Source organism: Lonchura striata, chromosome 18 (assembly GCF_046129695.1).
Source record: "Lonchura striata isolate bLonStr1 chromosome 18, bLonStr1.mat, whole genome shotgun sequence".
Classification (NCBI taxonomy): Eukaryota; Metazoa; Chordata; class Aves; order Passeriformes; family Estrildidae; genus Lonchura; species Lonchura striata.
In genome coordinates this window covers 8,338,471-8,363,260 of record NC_134620.1, presented here as the reverse complement: position 1 = coordinate 8,363,260, position 24,790 = coordinate 8,338,471, and the positions used below count along the sequence as shown (strand labels likewise).

General features: G+C 41.8%; 1 protein-coding gene across 1 annotated transcript in view; it reads right to left on the bottom strand.

The window, feature by feature from the left end:
• ZDHHC8 (zDHHC palmitoyltransferase 8) overlaps positions 1-24,790 on the bottom strand; it is a 106,570-nt gene that overhangs the window by 22,600 nt on the left and 59,180 nt on the right. The window lies entirely within an intron of this gene.

Sequence of the window (24,790 nt, the reverse complement as noted above, 5' to 3'; positions counted from 1 at the left end):
TCTTTTACCTTCTCTATTGCCTTTTTGCAGCTGGGGTTATTTTCAATTTTCCCTGGTGTAAAGCACAACAGGATTCAAACCATTGATCTCCAAAGCAAGGGCAAAGAGAATCACATTTGCTTCTCACTAAGCTTCCATGGTTTTTAACACTCAGAACCAACACTACAAAACCGCTCCTTGGAGGAAAGTTTTGTCAGACCAAGCATGGCCTTTGCAGGTGTCAGCAGAAAATGCAGTATCAAAAAGAAAGTAGATGGCATATACCATGTGAACAATGTTCAGAAACACCAGAAAGATTTGTTGCTTACCCAGTGAATGGAACTGAGAGGAATTGAAGAGAAAAGTAAAGGAGAACAAGTAGGAGACTTTGGAAAAAGGATGGACAAATGCCTGTTAATTAGAGGAAAATTGTTCAAACTGCAAAGAACACTTCCCACCAGCAGAGAAGAGCAGGATGAGGCAGAAAAGAGCCTGCCTTACAGGCAGCTTCACCAAATAAAAAGCAGTGTGCATTCACTCAGCCATTCACAACCTCTGAACACCCCACCAAATGCATTTCTCCTGTCTGCAGGAGGAGGTTTGGTGTTACAGGGCCACTGAGGAGAAAAATCTGATCAATCTCATGATACTTGCAAATATAAATAAGGAAGAATATGGGTCAAAGTATGTAATTGAAAAAAAGACCCCTCACTGAGTTGCTCCTTAGATTTCCACTTGTCTTGACAGCCAAGGACTCTTCCAAGGCTGCTGAGCAGGCAAACATTCAGCTATGCCTGCTGCCATTAGCATAAATCTCACACTGGCCCCATGTATTCTGGGATTTTGCCTTCATTACATCTACAGTTGGATCTGATTGTCTGCCAGGCTGAAGCCTGTGCAAACAAGGAGAAAACAACAAGCAAGCAGCTCTCTCCCACAAATTTGCACTGGGTTTGTTACCAACAGGCTGTTTTGAACAGCTGAGAATCGTGTTATTGACCTTGAAGGGACACTGTCCAACGTGCTCTTGTGACAGTGTTAGGAAGTCACCAGTTTCCTTCTCCTGTTTCTTTGTGGGCAGGCAAAAAGAGATTGTTTTGCACTCCCCACCTCTTCACAGCTGGGCTTTTATCACTACACTGCTGCAAACTGCTTTTTAAAGGACCTTTCCTTGGTGTGCTTCGTTCAGCCTGGTCTGAGGTGAGGAAAAGATGGACAAGTTCTACCCAGGGTGAATGAATTGTAAAGCCATGAGAGAGACACATCTATGGCCAGGGCCAAACCTCCAGGCTGACTAAGGGAGAAGGAAAAAAGATCAGCCAAAGACAGCTTGACTCCATGAGGTACCTACCCTAAGAGCCTTATGTTTCCCAAAGGGTGGAATTTCAACAAGTAGTGAGGTCATACTGACTCGCTGCCTTGCTCAGTTTGCCTCAGAGCAGCTGCTGATGACTGCAAACCAAAGCAAGGCACAAGTTTCTCACTTGCCAGGAAAGGTGCTGCTGCAGTGACCTTGCCAAGCAAACTGCAGGTCTGCCACTAACAACGTTTTCTTCCACATCCTTTGGAGGAAAGCAACATAAGTCCTGAAGTAAGTGGTTATAAAATCGATTCTACACAGGGAAGAGTTCTTCCCTCTAAATTATAGTAAAATTAGATTCAATAATGGGCATGACTGACTTAATTTCTTCCCATGAAGAAACTGCCTACACAGAGAAAGATTATGAAGTTACCCATTGCTTGTAAAGCATGGAGGAGAGATGTCCTTGGCAGTAAAGTCGTGTAGGTTGGCAAATCAAGGGACAGGAAACCCTTTCTTACAGATAACTAGTTCCTCTGAACAAGATTATAATGAGAGAGACTGTCTCAGATGATTAATGTAAGTATTTTTTAACATTCTCATTTGTGATTTATTTTGTCACTTTCCCAACAAATACATAAAAATATTAGGAAGAATTTTAGCCATAAGATAAACTGCACAGCTCATTTAATGGATAAACAGTGTATCTGAAAAGACTTCACGGAAGTTGAAATAAAGAATAGAGTGAGTCACTGCACATACTAGCCACAAGGTCAGTTCACAATCCTTCCATTTCTTCTTCCCAGAATTGTTATGCAGCATCACAGATTACATAAAATTAGATGGGACAAAAGGGGCCTCATTTGTAAACTAGACCGGCCAATAAAAACAGATGTGGAGATCAAGTCCTGGCTCATAACTGTAAAAAAGTCTGAAAAAGAAAATTTCCAATAGGATTCATCAAAATGATGCAGCCACCCTGCCCCTCTCCACTAATGCACACATAATTTTTGGCAAAATAACAGAAATTCTAATTTGAGCCTAGCAGGTTTTTTTATCACTAATCTATCATGTAAAAGCCTGGCTTCTGCCCCTCTGCCTCAAGAAGAAAGCTGCAGAAATGTTGAAGCAGGACCTGTAGCAAGTTTCTTTTTACTTTGTGAATATTCTCTCTCCAGCAGATCTACTTCCAGCAGCAATTATGCCTATTATATAGGAACAATTATAGCTGAACTTTTCCTTTCCTTTTTGCTAACAGAAGTTGTTCCAAATCCAGACAAACAGCACACAAGATTTAAAGCTTTCTTTGTCTGGTGAACCCAAAATTTCAAGCAGCTACAGTTTTGTGTCCTCAACTCATCTCACTGTGGAATTATATAGCAGGAAGTGTACCACAACTTTTATAGGGCTACATGAATTAAATAGAGCCAGGACCAGTGTATAATCCCCAAATGGAGCACCACCAGATTTTTCTCTGAGAGAAAGTAATTGTACAATACATGTCCTATTGCAAGTGATTTTGGATCCCTCCCTTGAACCAGAAGACCTGCAGGGCAATGTAGGCACCAGCCATACTGCATCAAGGACTGCTCCAAAGAGAAACTTCCCTTGGCTTTGCTTCTGGAGAGATTCAGAGCCAGCACAAGCCACCCTGGCATGCTGGGGATAATTACCAATCTCAATTTTTTCCAAACAAAGCATACAATTACACAGGCAGCATTTCCCTCATAATTATACTTCTCTGACACAGAGTGATTCTGTTCATAACTCAGTGGAGAGTAATTCAGGGCGACAGATGTAATCTCATTTATCCTATTTGCTCTTGAAACCCTATCCTAATAAAACGGAAAGTTAAAAAGATTAACAAATAGGATCACACAACTTGCTAGGTGTCAGATAGACTTAGTGTGATCAGCTGCCTTCCTCTGCTAAATTAAACAACAAATAATCCTTTCTGCTTTTTTGCCTGGTGCTTTGCAGCAAGACATGTTTGTGTCTTATAATGATAGTTCACCCATAATTAAGTAATTGAATAGGATATTTTTCTTGAATCCTGCTCTAGATTAAGATTTTGCATTTTTCATTAAAACATGGTTAGAGAAACAGTAGGCCACAGAGAATGGAGCCTGAGATTTCAAGAACCAGGTTCTAGTCTTGGCTCTGACATTGGCCCACAAGCCACCAAAAGTCACCTACTCCCCCTGGCCACCCCAGTTACATATTCTGCAAATGGGACCAAACCCCTGTCAGACCATCTTCCCCACTGCAGGGCAGAGAGTTTGAAAGTTTTAAAGCATCTCTGTTAGGGCCAGGCTGGTGGCAGTGGTGTTTGTGTCCTTGGAGGCAGCTCTGGGCAGCCACCAGCCTCCCCTGAACGGGGCAGGGGTGAGGCTCCTGCTGCTGGGCTGGGATGTGAGGATGGGTCTGGGATTTACCCAGCAAACAAGGCCAGTGGTTCATTCTACAGCCAGCCTGCAGCACCACAAGCACACGTGAGCACGTCTGGAAGCCAGAGCCAAGGAGCAGCACATGGGGCAGGAGGTTACAACCCTGCCCTTTCCTGAAGCTGCTTGTGCAGTGCACAGAGATGTGGGAACCTCAAGAGATGGGCATCCAAGCTTTGGACATTTATCCACACATAATAAGAAGACCCTCAAGGATTGTCTAATTGACTGCTCAGCTGCTCCTAATATTTGATCTGAGATTACCACACATCCTTCCCCTCAGCCTCAAACAGATGGCTGTGCACAACAAAATAATTTATTTCTTCACAAATCACAAGGCATGGGGTTACAACACAGAAAAGAAAGCACCTCTTAGCTCAAATGTACTTCTGCCATTCCAGTGGTAAAAGAGGAATGTGGAATAGCTGATTCAGTGCATGCTAGTAGAAGCAGCTCAGCAAAGTAGGGACTAATTAGATAAGAGGGGTCAACAAGCAAGCATAATTTGAGTAAGAACAAGTACTAATTTCACTGGAAACTTTCAAACAATGTCCAGAGACTGTAGAAGCCTGTCTCTGATTTCTTTCCAAGAGCTTCTAGCCAAACCCTGACTGTTAAAAACATGTTTGCACTGTAAAATCCACATAAACAATTTCTAATTATCTGACCAAAGATTTAACATCTCTAATATCAATCCTGGACATGGAACCAACATCCTGGGGCTGTCCAAAAGCTGCCCTGCCCTGTAAGGCAAAACAGTCAGGATGGCTGAGAGGACACACCAGAGGTCCCCAGGGGTAAAAGTCCTCCTCAACCAGCACTGCACCAGCTGGAACATAAATGAAAGGACTATCAACTGACTGATTCTGAACACCCACACTGTAGAAGGATTTGGAGTTGGATATAAACACTGTACTTCAAAGACCATTCCACCAGTTTGTATGTGGAACAGAGAAGGTGCAAGACACATCCTGAAGGCTGTGCATGGCCCAGTCTGCACCACAGAGCAAAGAAGAGCAGAGCTCTCTTAGTCTTCAGCAGTGTTAATCTAACACATTTCTCACATTTTCCAGTCTGGGAAAGATTTTTCTATTTATATGCTTTTTCCTACCCTGAAATTATAGAAAAGTACCTTTCTGGAATAGTAACAGAAGAAACATTTTTTGTCACTATCAAAGACAGCATGAAGATTATTGTACATCTAAAAATATTTTCCAAGGTGCTGAGACATCTGTAGGTTTAACAAGGCATCACTGGAAACAGTCAGGAGAGAATTTATGCGAGTGTCATAACCAATGTGAAACAGAACAGCAAGTCTTGTGAAAATAGCAGGAGGTTCTGGACTGCCAAGTTCTTTACTCAGCTCTGCACATTAGATTTTGATAAGTGAACTAATTTCTGCACCATATCTTACTCACTAGCATGACTGCAGATAATACATCGTTGCCATAGCACTACACTCTCGCTGTGAGTATGGCAGTTGTACTGACAGAAAGTGATATAAAAGTAAAGGATAACAAACCCAAATGTTACCAAAAAATGGGAAAAGGACAAGTAAATACTGGAAAATTTATTACTGAAAAGCAGTAAATTATAAGAGTTGACTGCTACATAGAACAGCTCACACTGGTGATAAATAGGACCTACCAAAACATCTACCCTGAGTTTTCAGGTGCGGTTATCCATCAGAAGAGGCAAAAAATTACCTCAAATCCCACCACTGAAAATCTCATTAATTTCACGAGTCCCTTCCTCATTGAAATACAGACAAACACTAGAGATAGACGTTCAAATCCATCACCTGCTTAACTTTGTTTAATTATTCACAAGAAATGTGCTGGGCTGGAATTCACTCAGGTTTAACAAGAGCTGATGGGGTTTCAGTGAACTTTCCATTACACTCTGGACTCCATCCAAAGGCTAGTGGTTCATGTCTGGCAACATACGATCAGAGGAGCTAAATCAATTAAAAAGTCAACTTGAGATGTAATGGTCCTTGGTGAAGAATCTTACCTGGGCTATACATCACCCCCAAAGTAAAACACAATCTACCCTTTTCATAAAGCTGCCTGAAAGCTCTGGATCATGTTGCCTTCAGCTCTTTTTTAACAGTCTCCGAATATCTGAGAAAAAGCAGTGTTGTCATGTGAACTAATGTGAGAGAAACACAGAGAAGGAACAAGAATACCAATAACCTAATCTGAGTGAGACCACCACGAAGTTAACAAAGTTAAGCAGGTGATGTAACATTTTTGTATGAGGAGGAGGATGATGCTCACAGCAAAGTGAGGCAGTAGGTCTTCATGGCACTTCAAGTGTCTAATGGGCTGTGAGCAGCATCACTCCAAGCAGCTCAGAAAAGGAGTCAATTGCCAGTGCTTGAGCAAATCAGAGCAGATTCTGGGTGCAGGCACATGGGGTGAGCACACAAATCCAGAGTCAAACACCTTTTGTTTGCCTTTTCAATCCTGGACTTTGCAAAGCCTAAAATGCCACATAGGCTGGAAGAGTCAAGGACAAGTGTAATCCAGGGCTTCTCAGACATGCATCAACCTTTTATTAGTACCATGCTGGGCAGCTGGAAATGAACTCTGCTTTTTCCAGCAGCCAGTAAGAGAGCTGAGTGTATGGGTGGTGTTTGGGTTGTAACAGAAGAGATGGGCAAGAAGAAACAGCAAAATAACCACAGCATGAGAGACACTAGTTGCCCTGTCACACTGAAAGTTTTAAATCCACTTGGTTAGAGAAACAAAGAACTGCTACTCAGTAACATTACTTTGCAGTCCTGTCTGCACAGGGCTGGTCACCAGCATCACTGCAGTGCAACAGCTGAGTGACTTCCAGCCCATTCCACGGGTCACACAAGCAAGTCATCAAGCCATGGAAACCTGGCTAAATGGGAAACCAGAGGATTATCTCCAAAAGATGCTGTATGAACCAATAATTCACAAAGCAGCAGAGTTCTCAGTGCATGAGGCTGCACTGCCCTGTCTGTGCTCCCATGTGCACCACTTCCAGCAATAATGACAGTCCAGCTGCCCAGGCCAGTGTCCAGAGAGGGCAGAAGATACCTCACAGTGTCTGAAAGGGACACACAATGCTACACAAGACAGGTTTTTCTGAGCATTTTTGAAAACACCATGTGGAATGCAAACCTGTGCTTCTAATTTGCAAACATCATAACAATGAAATGAATGTGACGCCAACTACAGCAGTGCTAGAAAGGACAGCCCCTCATCCTGAGTCCTCCAGAGTCCCAGTTCCCTGAGTAATGAAGAACACAGCTTATTTGGTCACCACTAGTGACTCTCGGGACCTTCCAGACCTCTCAGCAATCAGTAACACAAGTTTTTGTTGGATAGAAGGAACTGCATTTACCAGATCCCAAGATGGAAAAAAGGCACAGGATAGCTCCTCCCTGGCTGAAGGATGTTCTCCTGTTTCTCTTTCATCTTCATCCCTGTTAATATACACATGTATCCAGCAATGTGGAAAGTAAAGGTGGGCTGCTGCTACAGAGTTGCTTTTTGAAACAAGTTTAAATTATCACCAGCCTAATTCAGACACACTTAAGGTGATCCCAGCTATTGGCACAAGGATTTGTACACTTGCTCATTGTATTCCCCAACCACAAAATGGCAGAACTTCTAGTACACATTCAGTCTTTCAATTCATGAGATAGTGGGGTAGTGGAAACAAGGCAGCTCATTTTATGTGGTGATGAGAGAGAGAGAAACAAGAAATATTATGATATAAGGAGGGAGGTGGTGACATCAGTGAAACAGCAGTCTATATTACCCTTGTTGAAAACTTAATTTGATTTTTCAGATATTCCTTTTCCACATGAGCTCAGTAGAAAGAAATTAAACTTCACAAGATACCATCCCTTTACAGCAATTATCTCACTAAAAGACAGCATCTATTAGATTAAAGTATGTGCCACTTAAATTAACAATGAGCCAATATGCATAAGAAGCATTCAGTGTGAGCTCTGAACTCTGTGATCATGTCCTCGGTGCATTAGCACAGAACAGGGTAACACGATGTGCTTTCAAAGGTGCAGGGAAAAAGAAGAAAAGCAGGAGCAGCAGCAGTGCCAGAGGCTGATCTCGGGCAGGCTGGTGTCCTGGTGTCCCAGCGCAGCCACAGCGCTGCCTGTGCGAGGGGGCACTGCCAGGGAATGTCTCACTGGAGGATCTCATCCCTCCACCACAGGTGCCACTCCATGAACCAGCAGTGGGAGCCCAGCCAGCCCTGCCAGGGCTGTCACTCGAGCAGCCCTGGGAGGACAGGACAGACCATCCACAGCAGGTGAGGTCTGACACTGCCCCCAGCCCCCAGGTGTTTGGCAGAGCAAATGTACCAATGTACCAAATGTACCAAATAAATACACCAGTGTACCAAATAAATGTACCAATGTATCCAAAACCCAGCTGGCTCTGACAGATCTGCCAGATGCTCTTTGAAATGCTGGGGGCACTACAGAGACTTGGACAAAGGAGGGACAGGAAAATCCTGTCAGGTGGGTGATAACAGTAAATTTCTTCCATGACTGGAAAATGCTGTTCAGGAAATATACAACTAATTGAGACCAGAGGTTCTTGCAGACCTGTCTGGATCTTTTACTACCTTTGAAATCTGGAAAGAATACCTGTCCATGGCCTGAATAACATGCTTTAGAGCTGCTACATGAGGCTGTTCATCTACGCAATTGCTTGCCCATGTAGGAAAAGGAAACCAGTTCCAATGTGAACTCTCTTGTTTCAAGATTTCTAGACACATGGTGCAGCAAAATTACTGCAGTTATTGCAAGCTTCCCCTGTGTGAACCAAAATGATCAGGGACTCCATATTTTATAGAAGACAGGAACAAAACAAAGAGATAAAGGCACCTCTATTGCAAATAGATACAGAAGATAGGGTAGTACTGGAACAAATATATAATAATAAAACAAAAGTATCTCTTAGAATCCTGTTTTTAATTTCCCTCTGGAATATCATCTTGAAAGGGTTTTACGGAAACCTGAACTGAGAGCATGACATTTTCATACCTCATTCTCACTACACTGAGAAAGAACATTTGCACAGCAGGTATAAAGCCTTAATATATTAAGATTTTAAGCAGGGAGTGAAAAATCAAAACTATTTTAGCTGATTTAAGAAGAGAAAAATATAAGAGGCTGTCATGTTTCAGCATATAAAACTTTGCATTTGGAAAGAACATGCTCCTGTGGCCACCTGCTTTGGGATGTTGCATCCCTTCTTCAAGCCACCAGCTGGTACCAGTCACCTTTTGAAACTGGACATCAGAGGAGAATCATCAGTGATTCAGCCTATTTTGGCAACACCTTTAATCATTAACTGGAAGAGACATAAAAATTATGGCCAAGGTAACAAAACAGAGCAGAACACCCCATCCATTCAGCCCCCTGCTACCACAGACACCACGTGCACACCTCTCCTGGCCACACACTGCTCTGAAACCCAGCACCACATTTTTATATCCCACATCTCTTCCCTGCAGTGTGGATGACAGCAACAGCAGGGCAGAACTGGGGTGCTCCCAAACTCCTTCCCAGCCTATTTCTGCTGGAGGTCTGGGACTGTTTTGGGGCTCAAGGATGGAGCTGAAAAATCCTCATTTCTTCCAGCAGAGGGTAGTGGGACACACAGGCCCGCAAGCAAATGTGTAAGATTATATTGCAAGTGAGAGATACAGGCAGTTCAAACCAAACCAAGGGTACAAAACCACAACTCCACTGCCTAAACCAGTGGAAATGTTACAGAACTAAACATATTTCTTCATTTGCATTCATCAAATGAAGAAACACATCAAAATCAGCTTGTTCTCATTATCTCCACCCTTCCCCAGTAACAACATCATCTTCATTCCCTTTTCTAATTTTGGGAAGGACACCCCCAGGCAGCAGCAGAGTCAAAAGAGCCTTTTTCTAAACATCTCTACTAGAAATCTGCCTTCTCTTTCCCTCTGTGGAACTATTCTCCTTTCCTTGGATCGCCTCGACTTTCAGACACTGTTTCATCTTCTCTGCCTCTGTTTGTCCTGTTCTAAATCAAATGACTGAGCAGTCCCACATGTCCTCCTGCAGCAGAGCAGCACGATGCAGTTGCTGCTTTAATCTGGGTGTGTGGCCACCCAAAGGCATTCTCAGGTGCCTCCATGGGTCTGGAAGCCCATGGGCAGAGCTGCACAAAGATGTCCCAGGCTCAGGGCAAAGGTGACACATGCAGAGGTCTCATAGCTGTTCCCATGCATTCTCTCAACAGATACCAAGAAGAATAACTAAGGGAGAACAGTCACAGCCTTCTCAAACTATTAAATCACTATCCCAAGACTCCCCTGCCTGCACATCAATGACTGAAACATCTCTGCTTGCCATCTAACAGGATTAGGGCAAGCTTCTGGAAGCAGCCTCTCCTGCAGGGAAAATCTTATTACAGAACCCATCGAAAACCAAAATGCTTTTGGGGAGCAATAAAAACCTAAAACAGAACACAGTGACTGTCACATTAACAGTAATTTTTTTTATTTAAATGATGAAACCCAGCAGCATCACCACCTTAGGTCTAAGTGTCTCTGTCAGCTTGGACAAAATATAAAGCCTGTCTTCCAATATTTGTGCTGGTGCACAGGTATTCAATTCAGGTTGACAGAAAACAAAATTACTTTCTTAGAAAACATCCTGTGAGGGGATAGCATCTTAATTACAGAGCTAGGGAAATGGGATTCAGGCTGGTATATAGATTTGTTTCTTGCCAATTCCACTCCAAAGTGCACAAGGCAAGGATCCCCCCCAGCAGCCACAAAGGTGGGGAAGTGTCACTGCTTAACTTTTGTATTATTGACTATATCCCCAAACTCAGAACTTTAAAAGGCAGAAGAGTGGCTTGCTCACACAGTGCAGTGGACACAGGGTAGCTGTTTTCCTTATTAATACCCCACTGTCCACAAAAGCCCAAGGATTTTGTCATTTTGGGGTGCATTTCTTTGGGAGAATCACATAGTAACCAGAAAAGGTACATTTATGCACTGGATGTGATGAATGAAAACCCTTCCAACTCTGTGGCCATAATTCAGGAACATAAGCTAATTACAATTACCTGAGATGCATTAACAAAGCTTAATACTCCCAAGTCAAAATGGGAAAATTAGCAGCTCCTGTACCAAAATAGAAAACTATGGAAATGACGTATGTGCCACCATCTGCTAATGACATGCAATAGGCAAACCAATTCAGGATGGAAAAGAAAAGAAAAATAAAAAAAGAAATGGTTTCTTGATGAAACTTGTTCCCATTTCCAAGAATCAAAGTGAATATTCAGCTTAAACATTACACTTTCCAGATTCCCAGCTGGGACCAGAATGAGAAGCATCAAGCATCTTATGATTTAACTGTTGAAAAATTTCCAGGCCAAATTTTCAAGCAAGAGGTTTGGCTACAGATCTAACTGTGGGATGTTTTGTCTGTGGAGTTCTGTCCTTGCTTCCAGTGGCAATAACTTGCATAAGTATGTCTACTTTTTAAATGACCAGCTGTTTCTGAACTTTGTTAAGTTCTTAATTAATGTTTTTTCCCTTGATTTAAGAGTAGGGATCATCACTCTGCTTTTCATAAAAAACTGAACATTTACTTCTTGCTGAACAGCTGTCACAGTGTAATGAAAATAATTTACTGTACAGTTTTTCTGAATGAATCCCTTATCCCTCCTGTATTTTCTTCCCTGAATATTTCCTGAAAGTCATAAACCACCAGCAAAATAACTTTGGCTTATACTAGAAAACTTCTTTAACTCTGGGATACCTCATTGCCCTTTACATTCCTCTTTAAAAGCAGATGAGTCTGCCACAGTGGATAGGGGAAGTGTGGAGCTGCATATCACAGGAGAACAGCCACAGAGACATAAGCAAAGAATGCTAAGATGAAACTTCCCCATCATCTCCTTTGACTGGGAGAACAAAATAAAAAAAAAAAAGAAAGAAAATCAGAGTAATCAGAAAATCCAAGCATGGAGCTGCAATTCATACTCTGAGGAAAGCTTTGAAGAAAACTTGTAATTTCTGATATTGTAGCACAGGGCACCTGATTCCACAGGTCAAAAACAAGGTAGAAATTAACCATGTTCTGGGGAGTTAAATCCCTTAAGTACACTTTGGTGAATATGAAAAGCAATTTCTTTTTCAGAGCCAGAAGAGTGGCTTTTTTAGGTTTTAATTCCAGGATGTACCTTTGAGTTATCCAGGTAATATTTTTCTCACTCACCCAATGGACTAAAAACAACCTTTTGCTTATTTAGCTGAAGAAGCATAGTCAGGTATTTTGAGTGACCTGGTTGGGGGTTATTTTTTTCACCAGTTTGTTTATATATTCCACAATTCAGCACATTTTTTTCCTCTGGAAACACCCCACTTTTAACATTAACTTCAGCATTTTTGGGAAGTTTTCCATTTAAAACAATACAAAGATATGTCAATAAAAATTAACTGGAAAGTATTATAGCCCGTGCCAAGAGAAAGTCACCAACTAGGTACAAAAATTTTCTAAAAGAATGGCTGAAATGAATGACTCTCAGCAACAGACATTAAACATCCTTAAACAAGAGATTTTTACTGCTGCAGGTTGGGCATGGAGATGCAGATGAGGAGTGGGGCCCATCCTCTTCCTCATCTTCTGTCACAAGAGCCCTCACAAAGCTTCTTGCTTGTGATATTAATTCTGCCATGCTTACAGGCCTGCTTCCACACACTACAGAGAGGAAAAGAGCCTTTAACATTGTTTATCCCTTGGACATGAGTGACAGACTCATCTATCAGCTCTTCAACATCTGCTGTTCAACAATAAACAGAGATAACAGCAGATTTTATTTTTTTTTGCAATACCAGATCCATCAAGTCATTTACAAGTTAACAAATCTGCTTGCTTTTAATGGTGCTTTGCTATGATTTTTTATCATTAAACATAAGATTGTTTGGATCTTGCCTTTTCCCTCAAAATGGAGCACTGCCATATAGCAGTTTAACTCTGTATTTAGCTTCTAAAAGTATCATATTTTCTCTTCTCCCTCCCTACAACAGCTCAAGGCAAACCACAGTCCCTGAGACATCTGGAGGTTGGAGTTTGAGTGTATCCCTTCCTGTTATGAACAAAAGCAATCAGCTTTGCTGAATTAATAATTATTTAGGAATTGTTAGTATTTCTGAATTGCAAAACTTCATGCTTGCAAAGGCTGTAAAGAACACAGTTCTCCTCCAGAAGGATATTAGAAAGAAAATAAAAGCTCCATGTTAGTTGTCTTAACTGTGCAAGATGAGAAAATGCATTTGCCTTGTTTCTTTAGTAACTGCTATGCAGCAGCTCCTTTGGTATTCCTTGCTTCTCTCAAGTTCACATAACCATGGCTTAGTTTAACCAGGGACTTCTTGTGGACATTGGAAAAAACAGCTAGAGAGAATGATACAGTTATGCTAAAGATACAGCAAACAGAGCCAGCAACAAAATGCAAGTATCCTCATTCTGAGTAGGAATAGATGCCAAGACAGCAGAACCCTGCCTTGAACTGGAAATGTCTTCAGTTAGTCACAGTTTCTGCCAGCAAAACAAAAAAGGGGTTAAAGTGAATTCAGAACATCCTAATAGATGTAGAAAAAGCAGAGCCTGTGCAGAGGGAGTGCTCCAGACACTGAGGGGCCTCTCAGTTATGGTTGAACTGTATCCATGCACTTAAACCATCCTGGCAAAGCTGTGCCCTTTGGAAAAGCCAACCTGGGTGTGCACTTCTGGCAGAAAGGCTGCCTGGGCAAAGGGGAGAGCCAAGGAGAACAGATTCCCTTTCTACAAGGATTTTGTTTCCTACGTGTTTGATTCGACTGCGAGCCCTCGCCTGCACAAACACCCGGGCGTTGAATTGTTCAAATTACACAGCCTTGTGTTGCTCATTTACAACAGCACAGCCAGTGACAAAGAAAAGAACTTGAAGTGCTCAGCGCCCTTCAAATAGGAAGAACGCCCGTGGTGACAGGCTAGAGAATGCGTGACTTGTTTTTCCACCACCCCACGATGCACACACACACCACATGGAGCTTGGGAAGCTCCAGAAAAGTCTGCACACAGGCTCACAGTTGTCTGCAAGAGAGTTAAACCTCCAACTTCCCCTCCCCGAGTTAGGAGCACAAAGCACGAAAAGCAGGACCTCTCTGGAACATCTCTCCTGCAAATTGTTGTAATTTCCCATCTGTCTTCAGCTTGGATGACTTTGCCAGGTCCACAGGGGACAATTTCCAGCATTCGTTTTGGATTAAGGGTTCCCTCACTGTGACTCAGGAGGCAGAATAAATGACCTGCAGCTGCCTCACAGAGCCATGTCAAATGGTGAAAGTGCCAGTCCCAAGGGGCTCTGCTAGAGGGTCCTAAGCCAGTTAAAATCCAGCAGTTACCACCTGATCTCAAATTATAGGAACCAATGACTGTGTCAAGTTGATTTGCAGACTGATAACCATGTGAAAGATTTGTTGGATAACCTCCATTGCAAAGGACAGAGTTTGTTCAGGCTTTTTTTTTTTTATAACTAGCAAAATTGTTGGCTGAACCAATCCAATTCTTTTTTTTTCTACTAGTGAAATCTATTGTTTGTCATTTGCTTTTGTGCTGAAAACTACTTCTAAAACAACACCTTACTTTGTGTGCAAACAGTATTACAAACAGTTGTGTTTGGCTTGACATCTAGTCTAACTGCAGTGTGACTTCACAGAAGTTCACAAAGACTAACAGGCATAATAAGAACAGGATCTCCTGGATCAAAAACTGTTTTCAGAAAGGACACATAAATTTGCTTATTATTTCTCTGGAAACTTCTGGGTTTTGGAATTTTCTGGATTTTTCAGTAGGCACAAAGTCCTTTTTCTAGTGGAAAAACATGTTTTACCTTTGTCTTTTATGATGGCATTTTCTATAAACTCAGTGAAAACCAACACTACAATACTGTGTTACTGTACCTTTCCCTCAATTTTCAGTTTCATACAGTCACACTTTAGCCAATCAATGTTGTTGTCTCCAGTGCTACATGGACTTTCCTCTGCTGTACACTCATAAGTGGAGGCCAGGCTGTGAGAGTCACCTTGAAATGTTTTGGTCCCTAAGCATCCCATCTCTGCAGAGTGGATACACCCTCACAAGTGGATGCTGCCAGCCAGTATTGGGTAATTAACTGCAGTCTGGTAGAAAAATTGTATTTGCACAGCCAAGCCTAACATCGATCTACCAGGTCAGTGCAAATCTGCAATGCAGATGCAGATGCCTATTTAGCCAGTTTGCTTAAGTATTTTAATTTCAGTAACTGAAGCAACTCTACCAGTTTGCTGTTCAGCATCTTCCACACTGTGGCAGATTCTGCAAAACTGACCTTAACTCTTGGTTACTGAGTGCTCTGTGTTGAAACATCCATGTTTGAAACACGGGCAGTGCCTGCATGTATGCAAACTGCTCAGAGACTCAGCAACTAAATAAGCATAAAGTGCTGTGGGCATTGTAATCATTTAGTGCTCCCTCATCTCCTGCCACTACAGCTGTGTGAGAGGAAAATGGGTCAAGGAAAGATACACCCTCAACTTTCAGATACTTCCAGTTATGCCCTCTCTTAATGTGGCTGCGAACTCTGGCCCCTCAAAGCTTTGGCAACCACTCGCTGCAACTCCACTATGTCAGACTCTACTCCATAGTCATGTTTAAGCCAATTACAACGTGGACTTTGCAATTCATTGATAACATAAGACAGACTAAGAGACTAACACATTGCCTAAGCACACAGGAAGACAATTTTCCATGGGTACAATGCATCCCTTCCTTCTGATCAAAGATCTGACAGGAACAGGACTGTAGTACAAGCTCAGGAATCAAAAAACTACCTTCCAGCAGAGCTGGAACCGAGCACCAACTGGAGTCAGCCTGGAGCCTGGTCAAAAGGATAGACAGAAGCCTCAAACCTTTGCCTTCTGGAGAAGATGGGCACCAACACTGTCACCAACATCCTGCTGTACCAGCTGGCCCTGTCTACAGAGCAGCACGCAGAAAGGAAAGCAGGACTTCTACAGCTTTCCCTACAACTTCCATTTGCATCAGGGAGTGAACTAGTTAAACCACTCTCCATGCCACCTGATAAATTCTGTTCAGAAACCAAGTAAGCATTTTGAAAAAAGTCTGAATACAGCTGCCTGGGGGCCTGGTAGGATGCAGGAAACTTATGTGACCCACTTATACTGCTGATCAGAAGCCTCTTCCTAGAACACGGTGAGATAGTGCATGAGGACAGCTTCAGGGGAAAGCTCTGCACAGAAATATTCTGCCATTCGTTGTCTCCCACTTTCACTACCATCACCATGTAGCATCACAACTCTTCTGGGCTTTTGACTACCAAGGACACTAAATCTTCTTCATGTAATTTCTCTAACATTTGATTTGAAATTGTTTCCTTCAATGGAGTTTTTTTTTAATGCTGAAAAGCTTTGCACACTAATAATGTGTCAGGAAAACTCCCTGTGCATAAAGAATTTGCATACCATGCAGCAAAAATCTTTTATAATTGTTTACTTCTGACCAGAAAGAAGGCTCAGAAAGAAGCCCCTGATGGCTTATAAGTGGCAGCAATGGTAAAGTAGGAGTAAAAGGCTGCAGCCATGAAAGAGAAAAAGAATGTAATTGAATCATGAAGTAGATGCTTGGAACATATGTCAAGGCCAGATCAAAACAGCCAATTGTTGCTATTATCTACTTAATCTTCTGTTGTGTGGAAAAGGGAGTTAGGAAATTCTTTTCAGCCAACGCGTCTGTCTAAGCCAATGCCCAAGGCAAATAATGCTCTAAACAATAAGGCATTTTGTTTAACTCTGCAATAAATATTAAATTTGCAAAGACAGCTGTTTGGTTGCAGTCTCCTCCTGCAATTTCCAGTCAATGTTTCATATTTACACAAATGCGTAACAGTACATAATCCCCTCATCCTCAAGTCTCAGCTCCTTGAGAGAACAGGCAGAAGAGTGGAAACTGGGGCTTAGAAATTTAATTATTGAAACAAAAAAATTAGGTTAGGCTGCTTCCTTGAGAGTTCCACAAAATGTCTGTTTGAAAAAGTGACATTTGTAAATTTTTACTTTAGAGTTATTGAAATCTTTTCACAAGATTATCAATCACAGAACAGTTTCAGTGCAGAAGGATCTCTAGCAGAAGAGGAAATTGGCAGGAGCAGCTCCTGTAGCAGGGAAACTTGGAACAATCATAGGTCAGGGCAGTAATCTTTAACCTTTGTTTTCAGGGGAGCCTGACCTTGACCAATTACCAGCAGCATCTGACTGTACCATGAAGTGATCCCTGATCCACTCTTGCACTCACACCAAACTCTGCTAAATCTTCCATTCCAAGACCACCAGAGTCCCCTGAATAAAAATGAACAGACATGGTTATTTGCAGATACAGGAGCAGACAGACAGAGCCTCTCCACCATAAGCATTCCCATGACCAGATTTCTGCATGATGGCTCAGAACACCAGGGATGCAAATCCAGTCTCTGCTGAAAACTCTGAGGATAAAGAAGTTTTGAATCTAACATCATCCTTCTGAAAAAAAAAAAAAAAAAGCCATCTTTTCCCTATATGATTCAATGCAAGGCATAAGTCCTTGTGTTCAGTGGGATGAGTACAAATCTTTAACTTGATTTGGATCCTCTGCCATTTCCATTTAGAAGTTAACTTGCATATGGCCACACTAAGGCTAAAATAAATACATTCTAAGGGAACCACAGGCCATCCATGAACCAGATCTAGAGCACAAAAACTCAGGTGTCTGATGTGCTACTGAAACTACAGATGCTTGAAATGTTAAAGGAGAAAAAGCACATGAGCCCCAGCATAGCTCTTACACCTAGGTGAATCTTGCCTCCCCCTCCTCACCAGGCACACAGCCCATGCAGTGACAAGGGAGCTCTCCCAGTCTGGTTTCCTGGGAGTCTCTAATGGCTGCACACCAAGCCAAATGTTCACTTTGCTATCAACATAGCCAGGGGGCTTAGAGATGCTCGCCAGCCCTTGTTCAACCACTGTTTCTGTTTTACAACATGTCATGCTTGGTGATATTGAAAGGGAAAGCCAATAAAAGGAAAAATTCATCTTGTGATTAAACAAAACACTTTGGATTGCTGGCTGCTCACACTGGCATCAAGCCACCTTCTTCGAGGACAGAAGAGAACCTGCCTGCTGTCTTCACCAACAAAAGGATTTTTACAAAATAAGGGTGTCTTGCTATGAATGATCAAAAAGAGCAACTTGGCAAATGGACCTGGCCAGTCCTCAATTACAGTCTGGTTTGACCCCAACTTAAAGATGATTTTGCTCATTTCCAGAATGACATGATCCTGCTCTTGAAGAATTTTTGCATGCCATATAAGCTACATTTAAATTCACAAAACACAGAATTTATAGCAAATTTGTAAGAGAATAAGAGTTTGGAAATTTGTTTTTAAGGTATTTGCATGTGTCAATGCAGCGTACAGTTTGGAAATCAGAATCCTCAGGGCTTGCTAAGCACCTGCTCTCTCAAAAGCAGGCTTATGTACCATTGAAAGATTTGTGCTGGGAAAGGATTAATTCCTTTTCAACTAAGAACATTTGCATAGGGTACTGTGTTAGTTATTCCAAAGTCCTCTTTGATAGTTGCATAAACTGCAGTTTTTGTCATCAGTTGTACAATGTTCCTTTTTATTCTGGCAAATGCTAAAGTTTAATTTAAACACTGCTTAGTAGGTCTCTCTTAGGCAAATTCAGATACACAAATAAACTTAATGAAAACAAAAGAGCTCATAAGCATAGTCAAATCAGAACATACCTGACTGGCTTCTCACCATTGCTGTGCTAGAGAAATAGGACAGAAACTCCATACTATAAACAGCAGAGGCTGTGTCAGTTGTTTGAGCTGGAAGATCTTCCCCAAATTCTATGTTTCTATCTATGGCAAATCACGTGAGCAACTGATACAACATTGCCACTAGAATCATCAACACCACCTTCACACAAAAACATCTAAAATGTTATTAAATCCAACCCCCAAACACTGTAAGACCTCTCAGTTTTTATTTCAATAGAGTGCACCCATTAGTCTTGGCAGCACCAAGACCCTTCAGTGATCAGTGATGAATGTCACTTCTTATAAACCAGCTTTCTAAAAACCAGTTTCATCCAGCAGCTGTCTCCCAACAAATGTGATGACAAAGTTGCTTCCCAGTAATAAATGGTGAAGATACTACTGCTTCCCCAAATTAATGCTATCTCTATGAAAACTTCATTTGTTTTTTTTATGATTTGCAGTCATTCCTAAACTCATCACAGGGGACACTGGGAAGTCTTCCTGAGAGCCAAGTTTATGAAGACATAAATAATTTGATCAGAAGAAAACTTTGACCAAATCTTTGATGATGAATAGCAAAATACCAGTTTCTGGAATCAGTGTTTCAAACTTGAAATGGTTGTGGCAGACAGAAATGGTTCAGAGACATAAATCCTATAATCTGACATGGAATACTACCTGCCTGTTTGTGTGCTTCCCCTACCAAAGGAACTGTAAGAAGCTTTTCTGCAGCTCACCAGGCAGGAAAAATCAAGTGTTGATAGAAAAGTTGTGCTACCTAATGCTGTGAATCTATAAAGGTGATAAATAGCCCAAATGTTGATGCAGCTGGTGAGAAGCTGCTGTCAGATCATTAAGCACAGCCAGGTGATTTGTCAGTGTTCAAAGACGCAGAATTTCCTATCTTCCACTTCCTCCCTCAGGCTCCTTGCACATGCACATGTCCTCCAAAGCCATCTTTCATTACAGCCTGAAAATCATATTTTACCTCCTCTTCACTCAACTCACAAATCTGCCAGGTTTCCAGGGATGATTTTCAGCTCAGTCTCTCCTTTTTCAGAGAGGATGGGTCTGAGCACAAACCTTTACCAGCAAGTTTAGGCTAACACACTGCACTGTGATTGTCACGTTCACTGTTCTAAGGAAAGTCTTTGCTGCTGCAGTAGCTGAATGCATGTGGGTTTTATTCTCTCTCTCTTACGGCTACAGGCAATAAGCACTGCTGATGTGTGCTTTTTACAGAGCAGCAGATTGATGTTAGATTAATTCTAAAACCTATTTTATCAGATTAGTTTGATTAGCTTGGATTTCACATCTGTTCTGTAAGACATAACAAAAATCTCTCTCCAGTTTAAGTTCTGTGAGAAAAAGCAGGGAATTCACAAATGTATCCTAACAGAGATATAAAGCTCCTCCTAAGGAAAAACCCAGAAGTGAGAGGCACCAAGGCAACAACAAATGGCAGGAGTAAAAGCACAGATAAGCCTGAGGAAAGCTCCTCCAGTAACACCCTTCCATGACTTTGTTAAGCAGCACTGCAAGACCCCATTGAATTTTTTTACTCATGTAAAGCAGTCCTGCTTGGGCCAGAATGACTGAGCAACCTGGCAGGGATGTTCATGGTTTAGTCCCACAGACATGGGTAAGAAGATAATTGGAATATTCTCCATGCTGCTCACAGGATGGATGCTCTTCTGCCTTATCCATAACTCTTTAAGTGAAACATCTCACTGGAGACAAGAGGAACAGACAGAAATACAGTGTGAGAAAAGGATCTTCAAAAACACCATACAGAGCAAGTGTTTTTCACACTTGTGCAACTAAGGTAATTTCTACTGGAAAAATCCATCTCTCCTGCAGGCTAATATTTTGCATATAGTGAACATAACCCTGAACATGGAGGCTTCAACTATGACACAAAGAAAAACAGATACCTTTACATTCTCAAAGCAAGCAAACTTTTGACTGGCTAGGGGAGAGCTGGAGACACAGGAACCTCATTTTTTTGTCTCAACTGACTGCCCTCCTGTAACTCAGCAGCAGCTCTGCACTGCATTAATCTTACTTTGCAAATGCTCCACAACATGGACTGGCTGGGCTTCAAGACAGTCAAGAAAAGCTCAAGTGGAAACTGCTTGTGTTTGCTCAACACTTCATTTTCAGGCCACTTGTCATCTTGGTATTAACAATGCCATGGCAATTCTACTGTGGAACAAATTCCTTATAAATATGGATTTCCAAAACTGGAATGCTTAGGTAATAAATACAGTAGAGACACAAACCCACAAGTAGGATCATATTTAAGACTGGTTGCAAAATGTGACTTTACTGACAACTCCTCTTAACATCTTTATAAATTTCATACATAAGAAATATGCATTTAGACAATACAGTGAATAACAAAAGCAGCATTAGAAAACTCAAAAGAATGCAAGTTGCAGAAATGTAAATAGAGTATTTTATTATTGCACTACATTTTCAGGCTGCATAAATAAGTGTACATATATTGTGGCTGTATTAAGCCACTGTGACAACTATGACTTTATTGTGGCAACAAAATGCCAAGAAATCCCCAGAGATTTAGCAATATTTTCTGACACCACAATCCTGCAGCTATCTCCACAAGCAATTAAATGAAAATGCTGCACTGCCTCCTGCTACATTCCAGAGAGCTGTATCAGGCAATTCAGCCTGCCTAAGAAAAACACTGACAATGTACAGCCAGTGACTGACAGCTGCCAATCAGCCACAACCTCCCGAAAAGGTTCACACAGGCTAGCAAGAGAAATACTACACTGCATTACCCCATAGATATCAAGAATACCTTCCAAAGAGGTTAAAAGGAAACCTATATTCTTCAAGGGGGAAAAAATACAGTTGTGGAAGATGCCAGGTTGGTTTGCACTTTCTGTTCCAACCCTCCCCTGCCACCCCCACCACAGAGAGAGAAACTGGGCCATGGTGTGAGGAGCGTGGAAGCAGCCACCAGGAATATCCAAAGGGGAGATGCTCAGCTGAGTCCAGTCAGGCACCCAGTCTGTTGCTATCAACTTCTCGCTCGGCTGGAGGAGAGGGAAGTTTGCAGCTGGCTGAGATGCACCAGTGCTGGCATTAAAAAAGCTCCTGGGAAGGGAACAGAAAGGATATAGATGTTTCCGAGAGAATAAAGCAAAAACCCCAGTTAAAACTGACTGCCTTGGATGAAGTGTGTAAAGGAACAGTAAGCTAAAACAGGGTGAGGTGTAGAGGAAGGAACAGTGAGGCCAAAGTACAGAAGATAGAAAGGAAAGAAGGGTAAAGGAGGTCGCAGAAAGAGCTGCAAGAAAACAATAAGCTTGTTTTCCACAGCAGTGACATACTGAAGCCAGTGTGGGTAATTTTTGTTCCAGCAATGGCTTTGGGGAAGACAATCCTTCCACCTTCATTCCCTCCAGTGTGATGCTGCTCAATCAGGCCCAGTAAAAATCTGTGCCTCAGAAGGACTACTGGCAACCAACTAAGCTTGTCCTTAGAATAAAACAGGGAGCTGAACATGGAAAGGCTTGGCATCACACAAGACAGGTCGCTGAAAGCTGCTAAGAAATCTTGTACATCCTCAAGCTCAAAGATACCAAGGGCACTTCTACAGTAAATTTACAGAATCTCAGTGGTCGGGTCAGAAACATGTAGCCTTTAGCTCTTAGAGGTTATTCATTGACTAGCTGCAAATTTTGGCTTCTCTTTTTTGGGGGAGGTTCTCTTGCCTAGTTTTTGGCTCTGTGTCCACTATGAGCTGGGTTCAGCTTAAACAATTGATAGCTCTGCTTTGTCATTCCAGAGCTGGAGCTCACAGAGGTGCAGCCTGTATGTGTGTGACAGACTCTCCCTTCAGGTTGTTCAGGCAATTCCTGTGTGTACCAAAAGACATGTGCTATGCAGGAATCTGACACACAGGAATTGACTTTAACACATTATTTAGGATTATGTCTGTTTTCATCATGTGCTTCTATTACAAGCAAAATGACTTTCTGGAATTATTGAAGGACCTGGCATCAAATAAAGCAGAGCCTCAATTCCTGCCTGGAGGGTCCGTGCTGCAGCATAGACTCAATCAAAAGGTAAAGTTTGCTGATAGACAGCCAGACTTTTAAACTAGTTTGCTCAGGCTGCACCAGAAGCATCCAGCACTAATACAATTCTAGCAAACATAGCAATCATTTGTTCTGCTTGACAAAGGTCACCAGACATCAGCTTGAATCTCCCACTGAAGTCCCTTCACCAAATTCTGCTTTCAGTGGCAGAACCAAAGCTGTCTCACAATAAGCTGGGGCCCATTTTTTATAATAAACAGTGAGGAACATTATGTGTTCTTTATACTCTGCAATTTAAAATTTACAGGGTATAACCCTGAAAACTAGGATTAAGTTTAATATGCTCTGAATTCACATGATCTCATTACAGGATGAGATGATTCTAGACAGACTCTGCACAACTGCATGGTGAATGTACTCAGGGGCCCAACATGTGACAACCACGCACGTAACTCAGAATTCTGCCTGGAAAGGGAGGGTGTGTATAATTTTACTCAAAGAACCTTTTGATTTCAGTCTTAGTCTTTTGGCTAACTGGCAAATTCTGAACACTAAAGTAGCCTGCCATTTAGCAGCAACTCCACTTAAAGCTCTTAGATTTTATTCTGGGGCACAAAAAAGGTACACAGTTTTAAAGAACATTAAGCTGGTCTCTTTCACTACAGCAAGCTATCAACTTGCTCTTATCTTGCAGTAGGATTTGCAAGGTAACAGCAGGTTGATACCTTGTCATATTCACAAGTGCAGAGTTATGTGGCTTGTGTGTCTAATTTATACATGGACATTTCCAACTTTCAAAGGGGAAAATGTGATTTAAGTACACGATTGTCTGCCAAATTCCTCAAACAATCACAGATGTTTCATATATGTCTGACTTAAGAGGGCTGAATGCTGAAACCTAGACTTATCCAAACCACTACAAATTCCTCTACAAGCCATTTGTCTAGAGGCAAAGGACAAGATGTAGATTTATGGATCATGACACAAACTTATAAATCTTTGCTCTTAGTTTACAATTTAAAAAACATTTAAATATGGAGTTTGTCAGTCGAAGTAGATTTTGGTCCTTTAATCCTAAATTCCAGTTTAATGGAGCAGAAGCAGCACTTGTGTTTCTCTTCCTTAATGTGCACTTACTGATTTTGTACAGTGCCAGTGTCTGCAGCATGAACAGAAGTAACCAAACCTGCAGATTTCTGGGAATGCAGCTGCCACCTCCACCAGGGGGAATAGCAAAGATGAGGAACCTTTTCCCCTCAGCCTCACCAGTGGGAGGAAGAGCCTGCAGGGTTCCCTGCAGAAAACTGCTGCTGCCACAGCAGCTATTGCTTCTCCATCCTCCTGAGAAGGTTGCCTGGCAGGGAAGGAGCAGACAGGCTCTTGAAAACCCACCTGCCCAACACCCAGAGTCTGTGCCGTGTGTCAGTGCCACTCAGCTGAGGATGGGGTTTGGGTTTTCATACAGCTTGTCTTGATAACTGTGGAGCAACCCCAGAACTGCCTCATGTTCAGCTTTTATTCTACATCAAGTTGCCCTCAAATCAGTGTTGCTTGACAATTCCAAAAAAAAAAAGAACCTGTCTTCAGTTTCATCTAATGTACCAAATTTCAACAATTTTGGGGGGACTAAACATAAAATTTTCAATTTGTGACAAATATATTTTTCAGTTAATTTTTTTAACAAGCTGAAGAAAACCACTTCTTGCCCACTTAAAATCCAGCAACTTAATCTTTATGATACTAATAGCAATGATGTTTGGTGCCTGAAATTTGGCAGGGTGTTGCCACTGATTTCTTCAAACCAAAACTTTTAATCATATATTATCCCAATTTTTAAAATAGCTTTAGCTGGTTCAAAACACCATTTTTTCAGTGAATGAGCTATTCAAAAATCCTAATCAGGGACCCATTTTACTAGAAGCTGTATAAACACAGCTGCTAGAAAGGCTCTGGTACAGATTGTAACATAATGGTTTGAATTCTGTTTGGAGAAGAACCTCACAGTGGCAACTTAAACATGTCAAATGCACTTCTGTAGCCCAAAAAAGTAATGTGATATGGTTTGATTAAAAATAAACCATAACAAGTGAAA